Source organism: Apis mellifera, linkage group LG10, assembly GCF_003254395.2.
Source record: "Apis mellifera strain DH4 linkage group LG10, Amel_HAv3.1, whole genome shotgun sequence".
Classification (NCBI taxonomy): domain Eukaryota; kingdom Metazoa; phylum Arthropoda; class Insecta; order Hymenoptera; family Apidae; genus Apis; species Apis mellifera.
This window is the reverse complement of record NC_037647.1, coordinates 4330948-4346519: the sequence shown is the minus strand read 5'-3', so window position 1 is coordinate 4346519 and position 15572 is coordinate 4330948. Positions and strand designations below refer to the sequence as shown.

Genomic DNA, 15572 nt, shown 5'->3' with positions numbered 1-15572 from the left:
CGATTTCAATATCCTTCTCGACAGGAAATTCGACGCTTCTATTCAAAGACAATTCTGGATGATCGCTTTAGAAATAAATGTTCTCGCCCAAGTATAAATAAATTTTATCCGAAATTTCAATCTTTCGAATTTCGTCGCAACAAAGATACAACAGATTCTATTTACAAATGCAACGCCTCCACCTACCAAAGGAAGTACGCAGAACGTTGCACAATCGCCCTATATTAGAACAGTATTTCAACCAACGCGACGCAATAATTTAGAAATTATTCGGATACACTCTCCTTTCCTCCTACATCACACGCTCCATAAATTTTAACCGTGTTGTATCTCGTAGAATTCAAAAAAGAAAAACCGAGATAAAAAATCAAATAATTAAAAATAAAACATCATCTCTCCCTGCGAATAAATATTTACAAACTTAGAATGATAAAATTCTAATTAAGAAAGGAAAGCAACGAGAGCGCGTGAATGAAATTCCAGGACGGAAGACACGCGAGTTTCAAACCGGAGTCGCGCGTTCGCAGGAGGAATGCATCGAGCCTGCGCAATGCGGATTGTTGCCACGGAAAACTGAGCAATCTTATGCAACGGGGCGCAATCCTAGAAACGATTTCCTCCCCTCCTACGCGGTGTATATCGCACGTGCCGGCCCGCGACACGCGTCCTTCGCGGTTTCGACATGTAAAAATTCTCCTGTCTGGAACGCTCTCCTGCGCAAAGACGGATGACGAACGGTCGATAGAGTGGGTGGAATCCTCTCCTTCCGCGACCGAGTTGACACGTGGCCACGTGTAGGAATTCATCATCCCTCCGTCGGCGTTGCGGAGGCACGATGATGGCGGGGCAGTTAATATTTTATGGGTCGACGAGGCGCGCGTGGGATGCTCGTGGACTGTGGATGAATAGATATGCAAGAGGAGTTGAATAGTGTTTGTGGATAGGCTGGAATGTGGAATTTTGAGGGGGGAGAGGTGGATTTAGAATTTTGGTTTCGAGCAAAAGTAGTGGTCTTGGAGGATATTTCGCCTTTTCGATTTTCACGAGTGGATAAAAGATGTGTTGGAAGGTGGTTAATGTGAGTAAGAATGGGTTGTTGGATCTTGGGAAATTTTTTTCTACGACAAGGGAGATATTTGTTTATAAAATAAAAAAATTAAATTGCACGTTGTATCATTTTCTAAGATATTTGCATATTGGATGCGTTATAATTTTTGAAATTTTATTGTTTGTTATAGTGCGTGATAAAATATTTTAAATATATGGAGGATATCAAGCGTTGTCTCTGACATGATTATTCATGTAGAATAAATATTTGGAAGTAGTGTACAATGTTGTACAATGTGTTTCATCGATCATAATCAAAAATAAAAATATTTTTCGTGATAGTGCAAGCAAAGAATGAATTATTTTTTTTTTTTTAGAAATGATTAGTAAATTTCTCAAGAATATATTACGTTATTTAACGCGAAATATAATTTCATGTTTCGAATTAATTAATTTTATAATTACGCGTTTTAATTTTCTGTATGTATCTTTTCGAAATTATTAATTAATATTACCATGTATTTGCACGTGTAAACATTTGAAAATATACGTAATTTCATCTTTGGAAACGTTATTCATTAAATTTTATTAATATATATTTACGTATGATATTACGTATATATTCTTGTTATTCTCACATATATTTGGTTATTAAAATTATCCAGACGAATAAAGTATCGCATTAGCTTAAGCGACTGTATTTTAAACAAATATCTTTATTTATCTGTGTGTATTATCATCAACCATGAATTTTCGATCGATTATTTCATTCGAATCCAAATTTTTCCAAAACGATTTTATTTCATTTCTTTTTTTTTATTTTTAGCAAAGAAGACCTATTTAAAATTCAGCGCTATTCTTGACATTCTTTGTTTGATTATTACGAACGATATATACAGTATCATAACAGTATCATAAATTCTGGGTCTAATAAAAGTAATTTCATGTAAATTAAGGTATGTAAATTAAGATAAGAATTAATCTTGATATCTTTTATTTGCAAAGAATTTTACGATGCAAAGATCTTTAAAGTGATTATTCGAAATGATTTTCTTGAACGGGGTTTTTTAAATTAAAAAAATTTTGTTCTCTTGTTAGATTTTAAGAATATAAAAATTTTCCTCTCGAATACGAAAGATTTCATTCAATCCCATTCATCAAACAAATTATTAATGAATTTTCTCTCCATAAATTGAATCATCCCTTTGTTCTCGAATTATATTTTTTTCAATTTCCTCCCTCTTAATAAATTTTCTCTGTTGTTCACTTTGAATGTTTTATTCAGATCAGCTACTCCTCGTCAAAGAATGGCTCTCTCCAGTGGAACCACGTTTATTTCACTCATTTTTATCCTTTTCTTCTCAAGATCCAAAAATAAAGTAAATTCAATGGAATCTTTTATAATAACAAGTTTGAAAAACTTTGCATTCAATTTATCTAATATTCGTTTAAAATTTAATCGAAAATTTCTAATTTATCCAAAGAAGAGATGAAGCTCAGATCTAAGATTCTCTTAGATTAAATAAAAAACAATAAACGGAACTTTCAATTTTCAGAAATTCACGAAACTCAATAGTTCAAATCGTGAAGACAAAATTTTACAGTAAAAGAGGAATGAAAATTCAAAAACTCTTTGTACACTCTTTGGATTAATAATTTTCCAATTGAGAAAATGAAATTCAATTTTCGAACAAAATGAAATATAAAACAGGCGATCAAAGGTTTTCAACAAAAAAAATATATTCGAATCCTCTTACATATTATCCCTGTATTTTGTATTATTTAAAATCCTGAATATCAAAATATTATCGATTCTCGATATATTGTGGTCTACTTACGAACTTCGAGAAATTCTATTTAAACTTTCAACTTGTACTTCCGTTTATTCTAAACTCAAAGAATAAAATAATATCGTTTTATATATACATAAAGGTTCTCGAACTTCGAACTTTACCAGTTTGAAATTGTTTTTGGCATAGAAAAAAAGTTGGAAAACACCACCTTCGCCACAATTTATTGATTGACGAGAAGAGACGACGTTTACCCTGTAAGCAATCGTGGTGTTGCGACCCTTGAACCGATGCCATCCTGCAATTTCTGTCGCGGTACACTTGTTGAAATTTCAAGGCTACCCGAGCTTGCTCGGAATAGTGTGCGTTCTATCGAAGAGATGGCAATATGGTCCAGTGGATGTCGTCTGCCAATTTCTCGAAACTTGATCCCTTTCGACACGAGGGAGAGAGATGATCAAACAACATGGCCGTCCAAGCTTCCACTTTATTATAATTTCACCATTGAAAGTTTTCTTCTTTACATTTACTATAAAAAGTACTCAACTTTTATTAAAAATTTTGGTAATTTTTATTTGTTTTATTATAGTATTTGGAGTATGTTTCTTTTTGATAATTGGACCGTGGGTGTTCGTAATGATGGGAAAAAAAATTAAATGATTAATTGCTTCGAGTATTTTGTATTTTTTTGCGTGTCGTGTCATCGTGCAAAAAGTGTGGATTTCTGTTGCGTAAATGATATATTATACCAGGTCGCCTGCATATGAAATGATCATTTTCACGAATGTACACTCGTGTTATTTCTACGTACAGAGATATAAATTATATTTTTCTGTGGAAAAATTGGAATTTAAAATTGTCGCGAATGAAAAATGTATCTAAAAAATTGGAGAGAAATTGTTAGGATGAAAGTCTCTTTTAGACGCGACATCGTACGATGCAAGTAACTTTGTACTTGTGAAATTGAAGTTGAAATATTCTGTATACAAAAATTTTCCCATTATAACATTTGCGTATTTTAAATACAATCAACTATGTCCTTTTGTAGGAAAAAAAATTCCAATTCAACGCAATTATAACGGGAAACAGGAAGATTTTCGAGACGAAATGTTTATTATCCATCACACGAAACGAAAAACATGAATTTTAATTAGTCCAATATAATACAAATGGGTAACAAAATTACATAATTATTTTTACATAATAATTTCATTTTATAATCCATAAAAGGATTATTGATAGCTTAAAGCATATTTTACATTTTTGTACCCATAAATATTCTTCTATAATCCATCCAGTTCTATATCTCATCAAATTTTCACTTCATTCCATATCTCCTTTTCCAAGAAGTGGAATCAATTGTACAAGAAACATACTTGAAACCAACTTATCTATTCGTCATCGATCAAATAATTATCAACCAAATTAAAAAAACTTGCAAGAAAACAACAACTTCCTTTCAACAAACAGAAACAAGATTTCTCTCTATTTCTTATTTTAAACTTCGATTAAAATCAAATAACCATTGTTCCCTTTTCTCCTCTCTTGCTTTGCTCTTTTATTTTCTTTTTTTTAGTGTAAAGTCGCGGAGGGAAAAAGATCGATCTTTAAATCAATGGCTCCCAATTCCACCTTGGCCGACATATTCTGGCCATCATAAACTGTGTTGCAACAAATGAAAAACATTCTCATACTTGCGTGCCAGTATAAATTACGAAGGAATTGAAAAAGAAACGTGCAACTATCTACATAAAACCGCAAAACAATTTTATCAAAACCTTCTTCTTACTCGTCGCGTAAAATTTTTACAATTTATAAATATCTTTCCATTTCTTCTCATTCCATCGGGATTAAATTAAACAATGATTGTAGAAAATTTCTTCAAATTGAATCGATACCTTCTCGAAAAAAAAAAAAAAGATCTGGAGGTGCGAAATCTCCAAGGTTCACCTGTTAACAAAGCGGCAGAGATGGAGATAGAGAGAGAGAAGCAGATCGATGGCTTGAGAACTCGACCTCGTCGGGGGAGGAGGGGGAGAAGGCCTCCTTTTTTTTTTTTTTTTTTTCTCTCCATCGTAGCGTTCGTGGAAAAAGTATACGGTCACCGGGGCGCATCCGTGCAACCCTGACCTTTGTTCACGTCGAAAGCGAGAAGTTCCCTCCAAGCATCGTAATTCACGTGTCGCTTTCTATTTTAACGTTTCATACCCGCCTCGAGTTTCTGGTTAAGCGGGTTCCGTCGTCGTCTCCTCCTCCTCCTCCTCCTCCTCCTCCTCCTCCTCCTCCTCCTCCTCCTCCTCTTCCTCCCGAGTGTACCCGCCAAGTGTACAATTTTACACGCCACGATGCGCGTTTATTCCCTTCCGTGTGTGATCAGCTGTTCTCTCGCCTTCGCCGTTGTCTCGCTGTTTACGTGTCATCGTCGCGATAACGCTGATCTCGCCGCTTTCCTCGAAGGCTTAGATTAGCGGAAGCCTCGCGATACTCGAGTGCTGCTTCTCGGAAACGCCTCGTGTTCCCAGAAATCGTAATTGTGATCGGTCAAGATGACTTTTTTGCGAATTAGCAGAGGGGGAGGAAGATTTATTTTCGGATCGTGAATTGTTGAGCGATTTTTTTTATGAATAATTTATTTCTTTCATCAAATAATGATTATGAATCAGAGTTGGTTATTTTTAATTTAACTTTCTAATATTTTTTATATTGCTGTAAGATAAGTTTATAATATACTTGGATTTGCAACTCGAAAATCAAATTATTCAATTGCAAGTTGTTTGTTTTATCCAAAGTTGAGCTTGCACGAGTGGTTTTTGAAGTAGAAGTTGATCGATATCTGCTTGATCAAAAGTTTAACTTCAACGAAATATTGTTGGTTACTTGTAGCAATATTTTTATGATAATTGTTCCAAGTTGTACATGTGTAATGACAATTGTATATTGCATGTCATTTGTAATGGCAAAGGTGACTATTTTTTTAGTTAATCGAAGTACGAGAATACGGTTGTAAAATATTATATTATCGGGTGGTTCGTGTTTCATTAAACGGTTCATTGAACCGAATCGATTCTTTCACTTCCTCCACTTTGCTTAACGCTTAAATTACACACGATTTCCCAACTTCTCATCGTGGATCCGTAGTTAAAACTCGTGCAATCTTGTTATATCTATCTTGAAACAAACCTATCCTTAACTTGCTAACCTTATCTTCTTTGATTTATTATAAAAAACATTAAAGGATTCATCGATAAGAAGATACGATATAAAGAAACAGGTATAAACTGGTTTTTCGATTTTAGATTATAAAATTATTTATAATTTCCGTGAAGTATAAATAATCTTCATAGGCTTTCGTGTTCGAATATCTAACATTAACCCCTCGACATTTATTATACATTTTAGTGTAATGGGAAATGCACGATATGGCATCAAGGGGTTAATACTAATACAAGATATAGGGAATCAATAGGAAAAATAATTTTAAATTATTTATTCGTTTCTATGAAATTAATATTAAAAACGATTAAAGTAATATTTAAAAAAGAATTGATCAAAGCATTGATCGTATATTTACTTTCAAGTAAAATAAACATTCCAGGAAAAGTTTAACGTTTGTTCCATGGATTATAGGAAATTCCGTTAGGAAAGTTAATTTCATTCTTTCTGATTCAACAAAAGAATAAGAGAGAAGAAAAGAGAAGAGACTTGAAGCTTGGCTGGTTTTTAAAGTTTCGAGTTATCCAATAGCGAGGCAATGAAAGTAGTTGGATCGATCTGGTACACAGTACCCACTTCTATTGAAAAGTTGTCGAAAGTGAAAGTCTCTAGGGAGGCATTAGGGAATTTCTTGCATTTGAATTTCCACGAGGACTGATTATCGATTGATATGAAATGGAAATACATTTTTCTTTGGTAGGACGATAATCCATCGAATAATATTCGATTCGAGACATGTATTTAATATACTCAATCTCTTTTCGAGGATAAAATTGTGTCAAGATTCTCGAATATTTGTTCAATCGAATAAAGATTAATCGAAACGACGAGCATTCTAATCTTCTTCGTTGTCTCGTTGACGTAATTTTAATAAAATAATAAAAATAAGTTTTTCTTTTTATCTGGTGGTGAAACGGTACGAATTTTTATAAAATTTTAAAAAAAGATTAACATTAAATTAATCAATAAGTAATCAATCAACGAATTTAACGATTTAATTCAATCTCTGTATTTAATTTTATTTTCATTTTCACGCAGAGTAATTTAATTAGTTTGTTTCCATTTTTAAGCTTTAAAGTAATTGAAAATTTAATTAAACGTGGTATTTATTCATTTTTTGCAAAATTCTAAACGATTCAATCGAAAGTAATGTTATCCTAACGTCGTAACAATAATTATTAAAACACGTGCAAATAAATACTCGAATTCCAAATAATAATTCTTTTTAATCAGCGGTTCATATAATTTCACGCTTCAAAAATTATTATTATTTGATAAATATCCCAATAGATGGCCTAGAGGAAATTTTTTTCATTGGGAAAAACCGATAAGAGAATCGATGGATGAGCATGTCCGAACAATTTCAATCGAAAAATAAGATAAAAATTGTCGATTGTATTATCGATTGTTGTTTCATCGATGCTTGACGAATCGAAGTAATAATGGCGATTAGTTTTAATGAAATTTCGATTTATCGTGTCCCAGTATGGTCACATATAATTAACGTGTAATATCATAAGTGCATCGTGATAACGCCGTTGATTTATCGTTTTATCTCGCATATCCTGGCATTCGTGATTGAAAATCAACGTCGATCGTTGCTTGCGTCTAATTTTTTTTTTCCTCGAATCTCGAAACGAAGTAATTACATATCAATTTTACACGACGAAATAATTTTACGAGGAAACGATCTTAGGCGCGATATTAATCATTTGTATAATTAATAATTGACGCGAGATGAAGAAATGAATTTTTTTTTTTTCGTTCGAAGCTTAGATTTAAAAAAAAAAAAAGAATTGATTTAAAAAATACAAAGAGTTACAAGCAATTGTTCGGTTTTATTATTTAATTTAATAGAATACGTATATATCCTCTCTCTTTCTCGATATATCGAATAGGGGTACGGTTTTTAATTGTCTCTACAATTATCTATCGTACGTGAATTGAATATCTTTTTCGAAAAATCGTTTAAGAATTAAACGAAATTTAATTTCTTTTGTTAACGGTTTTAATATTAATATTTTTGCACACAGGAGAAGTAGCAATAAATATGGAGGAATATTTAATTTTCACGTCGAGCCCGATTAAACGAAAATACAAAATTTAAGAGAAAAACGATATAATTTAATATTGTTAGCTGTCGGTATATATAAATGATATGCAACAAAATTACGAATAATAAGATAATAAAACATTTCGCAAGGTATAATAAAATTAATAAAACGATGTAGATGTGAAAAATATTCAACAATCGTTATATTGTAGAAATACAAGGTATAAAATTTCCACGTTAATTGGATAAAAAATAAACCAGAGAAAAAACTTTTTGGCAAAAAAAAAAAAAAAAAAGAAAGAAACGAAAGGATGATCATCGATGATTTCGATAAAAGAAATAAAGATAGAATGAACGAAGGGAATAAATTATTTGCAAGAATAGTAATTAAATTATTTTGAAAATCGTGGAAGGGAATTATTATATATCGAAAATACAAGAAGAGCAACTTCTTGTTTGCCAATATTATTTGTACATAGAGAGAGAGAGTGAATTTTTAAAATATTAAACGATATTCGAAAGGGAGAGAAAATATGATACGAATTTTTCATAGATTTCACGATCGAGAATCAAATATATACGATTCGAAAAATCAGAAATTGGATGATATTAAATATTTTCGATACAAATATTAGCGCAACGATTACATAGAAATTTTATACATGTCATTTTGTGCTCGCATCATTTTTCTATCAAATTTCGCGATTATAAAATAAAAGATGAACCTAGCGACCCGTAGATAACGACGTTTCACGTCTGTAAAATGCGGAAGATTATCGTTATTTACGAAGCTGTCTTATCTTTTACACCTTTCTTGTCGCCCGATCTTAATAACGATGATAAATATGGCTTTTATTTGTTTTATAATATTTGACAAATATCTTATGTCATCACAATAGAGGATCACATATTAATCTGGTAATCTTTGTACGATTGTATCTCCGTATATATATATTTCTTTTAACGCTTGAATATACAAAAATGTTGAGGCTACTCGTTTAAATTATTCATAACTTAATAAATAATCCTCGATCGATATTTTCTGCATATCGTAACTTCTTCTATGCTTGTTTCACCCTCTAGAATCGCATCCCACAAAGGTGTCGAATACATTAACGCGTTGTGCATTCAAAATATTTCTTTGAAAAAAAAAAAAACAATTTATCTGTAACATTCTCCATCGAAAAGTTAAAAAAAAAAAATAAATAAAAATACTCGTTTATTATTATCCATTTTTAAGAAATTTATTTTCATTGTATCTATATTGACGCTGCAATGAAAAATCAGACACGTAATAATTCAAGTGAAGGATAGTGGAAATTAAGTGGGCGTAAGTTTTAGTTTTGACATTTTAAAATACAGAATCCTTTCTTCGAACCACTTTGAAACAGCCAATAAATCCAAACATCGATAAATCTCGCAAACAAATCGAAGTCGATACACAATTTTGTCCGCGGATAATCGTAGTAGGCCGCTTAAGATTAAAATCCACCCCCGATGGAAAACGTGGCGGAAAATCTGCAAGAGATGGCAGTGGGGACCAGATAAGGGTAGAAGTGTGTGTGTATGTGGGCTTGTCGATAATATGGGGGTTGATTGAAAAGTCGACACTTGAAAAACTCGATCGCTCGAATAATATGGCTTCTGTGCTTTTGTAACGCTTCATCGTTGAATTTATTTCTCTTTTATTTCAAATTTTTTTTAACGCGAGTTGGGAAGATTTTGTAGAAAATTTTATCACGTTTTCACGTATTTATTATTCGATTATTTTGTCGAGTATTTTCTTGTTTTTTTTTTTTTTTTTAGAAATTAAACGATTTCTATGTTGTATTTGAGAGGTTAGGAAAATAATGTTAGAGTTTGAAGGGGGGATGAATGGAATTTTAGTGCGGAAATATAAATAATTTTTGTCTTTTAAATTGTTTCAATAAATAATAGGATAATTATTATCGTAAGATTCGAGTAATTTGTCAATGTTTATTAAACCATTCGTACAAATTTTATTAACTTTATCAACGTTTCGAATAATAATTTTTATTGCAACAATACGTATTGTTTTCTCAACATTATGAAAAATTTCAAAATAATAACCTCGTTTTTTGACATTTGAAATTTCTGCCATTTTCGTCACAAGTTCAAAAGTTCTAGTAATAAAGTAATAAATTTTCAATTGTGATCGTGACATTTTCCCTTTCGGCATTTTTCAAATGCTCGGCAATAATTCTGCACCAAGCAATGTCGCTCATTTTCCCTCTTTTTTTCTTCCTCCTCCCTTCCTCTTTTTTCATTTTATCTCGCTTCCACGTGATTTCAAAGAGATCATAAACGATCGAACCTCGTCCACTCCCACGCAGATTACGTGGAAATTATGAAACCACGTTTCGAGATGTCTCGTCGTTAAAATAGCAGCAGGACAATAAACAACGATGGTTTGCGGTTGGGAATTATTTTTACATCGATCATTTTTCTTTTCCTTTCTCTCTCTCTCTCTTTATTTCCTTTAACTCATTTTATTAATTTTCTGGAATTATATTATTTAAAATTTATAAATTCTTTAAAGCCTCATTTATTATTAGATTAGCAAATTTTTATGAATGTAAAAAAAATAGAATTCAAATGATATGTATTTTGCCTTGAATATTTCATGCCTTTTATGTAAATTGTAGGTAAATAAATCCACGAGTTAGGAAATGATTGTAAAAATTTAACGGTATCACATATCTGTACAATAATTTTATTAATTTATATTTAATTGATACTACTTCCTTCCCATCGTATAGCTCGATATATTTAATCGTGATATTTACAACTGACACGACTGCGCCTGTCATATACGCGTTTCTATCGGAATTAGCAAAGATGCATGTGACATTATTTATGGATTGGAAACTATAGCTGATAAATTATATCAAATTACGGGAAATCGTATATTTCGCCGTCATCGGCCGTGTCGTCGAGCGATTAAGATACAATTCCACGAGTCGTTCTATTTCAAGTGGGTGGTTTGCTTGGAATTGTTTCATCCTGTTTCGGTTCCGTTCCGATCGGAGAAAGGGCGGAAAAAATCTTTAGGGAAAATCAAAATCGAAGAGTGTTCATTGACGCCTTTTATTCCAGTGTTTTATTCGAAGGGAATGATTGTTATTAATTTTGCGAATGATGAATTTATACGATTTGTATTAACAATGGCATCGCTTATAATGGATACTTTGAATTTATAATGTATTTCAATTATATGTTGTTCAAATATTGGAGTTATTAATATGAATATAATATCATTCAAAACTTCTTTTATAATTTGCATTTGGAAGTGAATCACTTCTAGCATCCAATTATAAAATTGCAGGATCTTATGTTACTTTTATTAATAATAATAAATCAATAAATTATTGACAAAAAGCAATCAAATCTGGGACAACTCCAAATTTGAAAAAAATTGAATATATTATTATTCAATAATTATTAAAATAATTATAAAAATATATATTTTTCCAATAAGTATTTTGGAAAGTATAATATTAAGTCAAGGTAATAATTTTTTAAGCAGGTTTTTAATCCAATGAATCTGTACTCTCGTTTAAAAATTTCAATTACATAAAAAAAAAGTTGTAATATTTTATTACAATATCATATTAAATATGATATGATTCTCATTAAGCAATTTGTATTATTGTAAATATCAGAAGACATCGAGTAGTATGTAATCTCTTTCGAGACTAGTGTACGCCTTGTTTGTTTTTGAATTCGTCTCTTATCTATCGCTTAACGACAAATATCGTGCGATACGTAGTTTGATCAATCGTATGTCGAACACGTCGTAGTAAGTATGTTCCTCGATCGATTTCTCAAAGAAATAAGAGTGATCGATACAATAAAAAAGATCAAGCAGATTTCGAAAAACGATAATGAATCCGGTTTCGTGAATTTAAAGTATTCATTTTATACTTAATTTGCATCGATTACTCAGCTGATATTCATTTCGTTGATTGAAATGCAAATTGTTAATTAATATAACGAAATTCTAAATAGTAAACTAATTTTTAAAAGATTTGAAAGATAATTTCTATTCAAATAATTGTCTCAATATATGATTTACGTGACGAAAATGAATATTTAAAAATATTGTCAAAAATCAAATTAAAATATGAGAGAAGTGTATCTTTCATTTTTTTTTAAAGGTTAGATTTTTTTATATATTAATTTTGATTAGTGTGTCATGTATCTTTTGTATTTTTCAATGCATTGAAATTTATGTATTTCTTTTTTTAATAACTTATTTCTACATATTGAATCATCAATTCATCGTTATAAAATCAATGAAAACCACTTCTATAATAGATAAACCATTGAACGAATCATTTCAATCATTGAAATAGTATCTCTCGATTGCAATATGTAATAAGATGATGCAATGTAGAGTTTCTTATTGCAAATCAGAAAAATTCATACGTGTATCTAAGTATTTTATTGGTATTTGCAAACTTTAGTGATATTTGTGAGTAGAATCCTTCGATTATTTAATTGTTTGAAAGATAATTTTAATAGCATAAATCTTGCAATTTTGTAAATTGTAAGAATAATGCATCTTTTCCTTCCTGAGAAGTAAAATCATCATTTTTTAATTTTTCATAACTATTTACTTTCTATAAAAATTTACAGATAATATATATTATTCTGAATATAATATATATTATTTAAATATCATATCACGTTTGAATTTTCGCTTTAAAATTTTACATTTAAATTTCTCTAATATAAAAAGTTCAAAGTCTCTCTTAAATAATGCAAATTTCCTAAATAATTTCCCATGTACAAGTAACGTTAAACATTTTATAATCGGTTTCATATTTCAGTCAAGTTCACTTCATCTGCCATTATAAATTAAAGCGAGTGAAAGCGATTTCATAACGTGTTCACGTTGTTCACGCTCGCATGTTGTTTCAAACGATCGCTATTCTACGGAATGACGTCACGAAGGAATGCAGAGCTCTGATTGGTCGAGTGGCGACGAGGTGAAGCGTCACGGTCGAAGTGGTAGGGAAAGAGCGCGCGCGACGGGCAGTGAAAGAGGGGCGACTGCGTGAAGAGGGCAAAGCTGTCTCGGCGCTGTGCTATTTTCATCACCGCGCTACTGCTGGCCCAGATTCGATGCGACCGTCACAACGTGAACGTGATATTCGATTTATCCGTGAGTTCGGTGGGCCTTTCGGCTCTTACATCGTCTACGACCGTCCGTAAAATCTGAAAAGAATTCGACTTCGACGTGCTGTTGACCACGCGCCAACTCAGTGTGCGCGCGCCAATCTCGAAATCTCGAGACGCGAGCCGAGTGGTTGTTATACATCGTGAAGTTGGTGGAAGTTCGTCGAACATCGTTAACTCGTCCGTCTATCCTTCTTCTTCTCTCTTCCCCTTCTTTCTCTCTCCTATACGTGGACTCGTCGAGAGAGAGCGTGTTTTTATGACCTGCTACAGAATCTTCGCGAAGTGAAATCGTGTATAACACACAGTGTTCGCTACGCAGTGTGTGTAAGATGTGACTTCACTGTGCGACGTGCAACTTCACGTCCCCATTGTAATATCATATTTCGTCTTTTACTTGGTGTATGCACCGGGGAACCAGGACTTGAATACACCTGCTTACCGTGGCGAGATTGGTTTGGATCGTCAAATGACCTCAAGGTACGTTTTCTCATGGCTACACTTTCTTTGCTATCTTAAACGCGTCACGTGGTAGACATTTTCACTCGATTATATTCGATGGCTCCATTCACGCCTCGCGACAGGCAAACAGGTCGCACGAATTTCTTGGCATTATAAACTCTCATTAGCGTAAGCATTTGGCAAGCGCAATTATTAAGTGACCTGTGTAAATGAAAATGTATTACGACATAGAATCCATTCGTCGATTTTTCCTCTTTCTAATGTTCTATATCTAATGAACATTTATATGTATAGGTAAATGTAATTTATTGCAACTTTCCTAGTTACATTTCAAATCGTATTTTATATTGAAATAACTTCAAGTTAGTGTTTAAACAGTTGTTCGTAAATCTCATTAATTTTACTCGGTAAGAATTTGATCAGTTTTCGAAAGCATACTTGAAATTTTTTTTTCTTTCGAAAATTAATATTCATATTAAATATAATTTATTATTAATAATATTAAAGTCAAATTGTGTGAATCGCTAAAAATATATTTATATTCGTTTCGTTTATTTTATTGCTAAATAAAATAAAAACATTTGATGCTCGTGTCGGAAATGACCCAGTCAGAGATTAAACACTTGACGAGACATAATTACGGCTGTTTCGACTTTTTGTTTTGTGGTAGCTTTTTCCCACATCAGATGACACGTTAACACACATTTTTTTTTTTTCTTTTCGCTCCGACTCGTTCGTTGCGAATACTCCATAAAAAAAGAACCAAGTTGCACGGATAGAGCGCGTTGCTTGTACAATTTCTCCCGCCCTTTTCAACATCTAGTTTTTTTTTTTTCTCTAGACAAGTCTCGACATACTTCTCGTGTATACTACAGCAGTGCAAAAGTTTTTATTGTTAGTCTCTTTTTTAAAGAAATATTCTATTTCCTTGAATATAAAATTGTGTTTAATTAGGTATAAATATATTTATTAATTTGAAATCAATATTTTATATAATTGCGATTCTATTTTTACTAAACTCATTTTTACCATTTCAAACATTTGACTCGTTTTCATATCTTATTTTAAATCATTCCATACGTGTTTCATTTAACTGAAACGATAATTCTAAACAATAAATCAAAAATGAATAGTAATGAAAAGATTATTTTCAAATTAGTTTCTATACGCATAACAATGTGTAATAATCTTTTTAAAAATATAATGTTATCGTAAAGGTTATCTATCTATATGCTATCGGTCTAAAAATTTTTCTCAGTATTGTACGTGTATTATCATTGCCGTTGTTGCATCGTTGCAAAGCATGCGTGATCGATCGATTTTTCTCTCAGTAAAATATTTTTTACATTTTTAGTAATTCCGGAATCGGCACGTGGAAGTATATGTGCCTGTCATGTAGTATTTCTTTTATTTAACAAGTTAGGTTAGGAATTAGGAATTAGTCCAATATTAGAATATAATCGTCCCGAAGTTTCTACTATTTTTATTGGTGCAAGTACATTGAACTTACACATGACCCGACATGTCACTTAACAAATGCGATTCATTAATATATAATATATAAAACAAATTCAAATATTAGCATAAAATTTAATTCTAAAATCTTAAATATGTATAGATATATTAAATTTTTTTTGCATGATTTATTTTTCTTTTGTTTCTTGTTTTTTGTTTTTCATTTTCCTTCAAGATAAATTTAAAAAACTAAATTAATTAAAAATATGTATTTATATTTAGATAATATATATTTTTTTCTTTTATTTTAGATTCATTATGATTTTCTTTTAGGTAAGAAAAAAAATAAG

The 15572-nt window shown here is 31.5% G+C and overlaps 1 protein-coding gene across 3 annotated transcripts in view; it reads left to right on the top strand.

Annotated features, from left to right (window-relative positions):
• Nucleotides 1-15572, top strand: part of LOC409670 (protein tyrosine phosphatase type IVA 1) — a 75919-nt gene that overhangs the window by 38480 nt on the left and 21867 nt on the right. For 2 of the 3 annotated variants that reach the window (XM_026443348.1, XM_016914308.2), the window contains exon 13: nt 12957-13785. The gene's annotated coding sequence lies outside the window, so the exon portion shown is untranslated. Of the gene's footprint in view, nt 1-12956; nt 13786-15572 lie in introns of those variants that run through there. The other variant, XM_006561216.3, reaches the window with a different exon arrangement.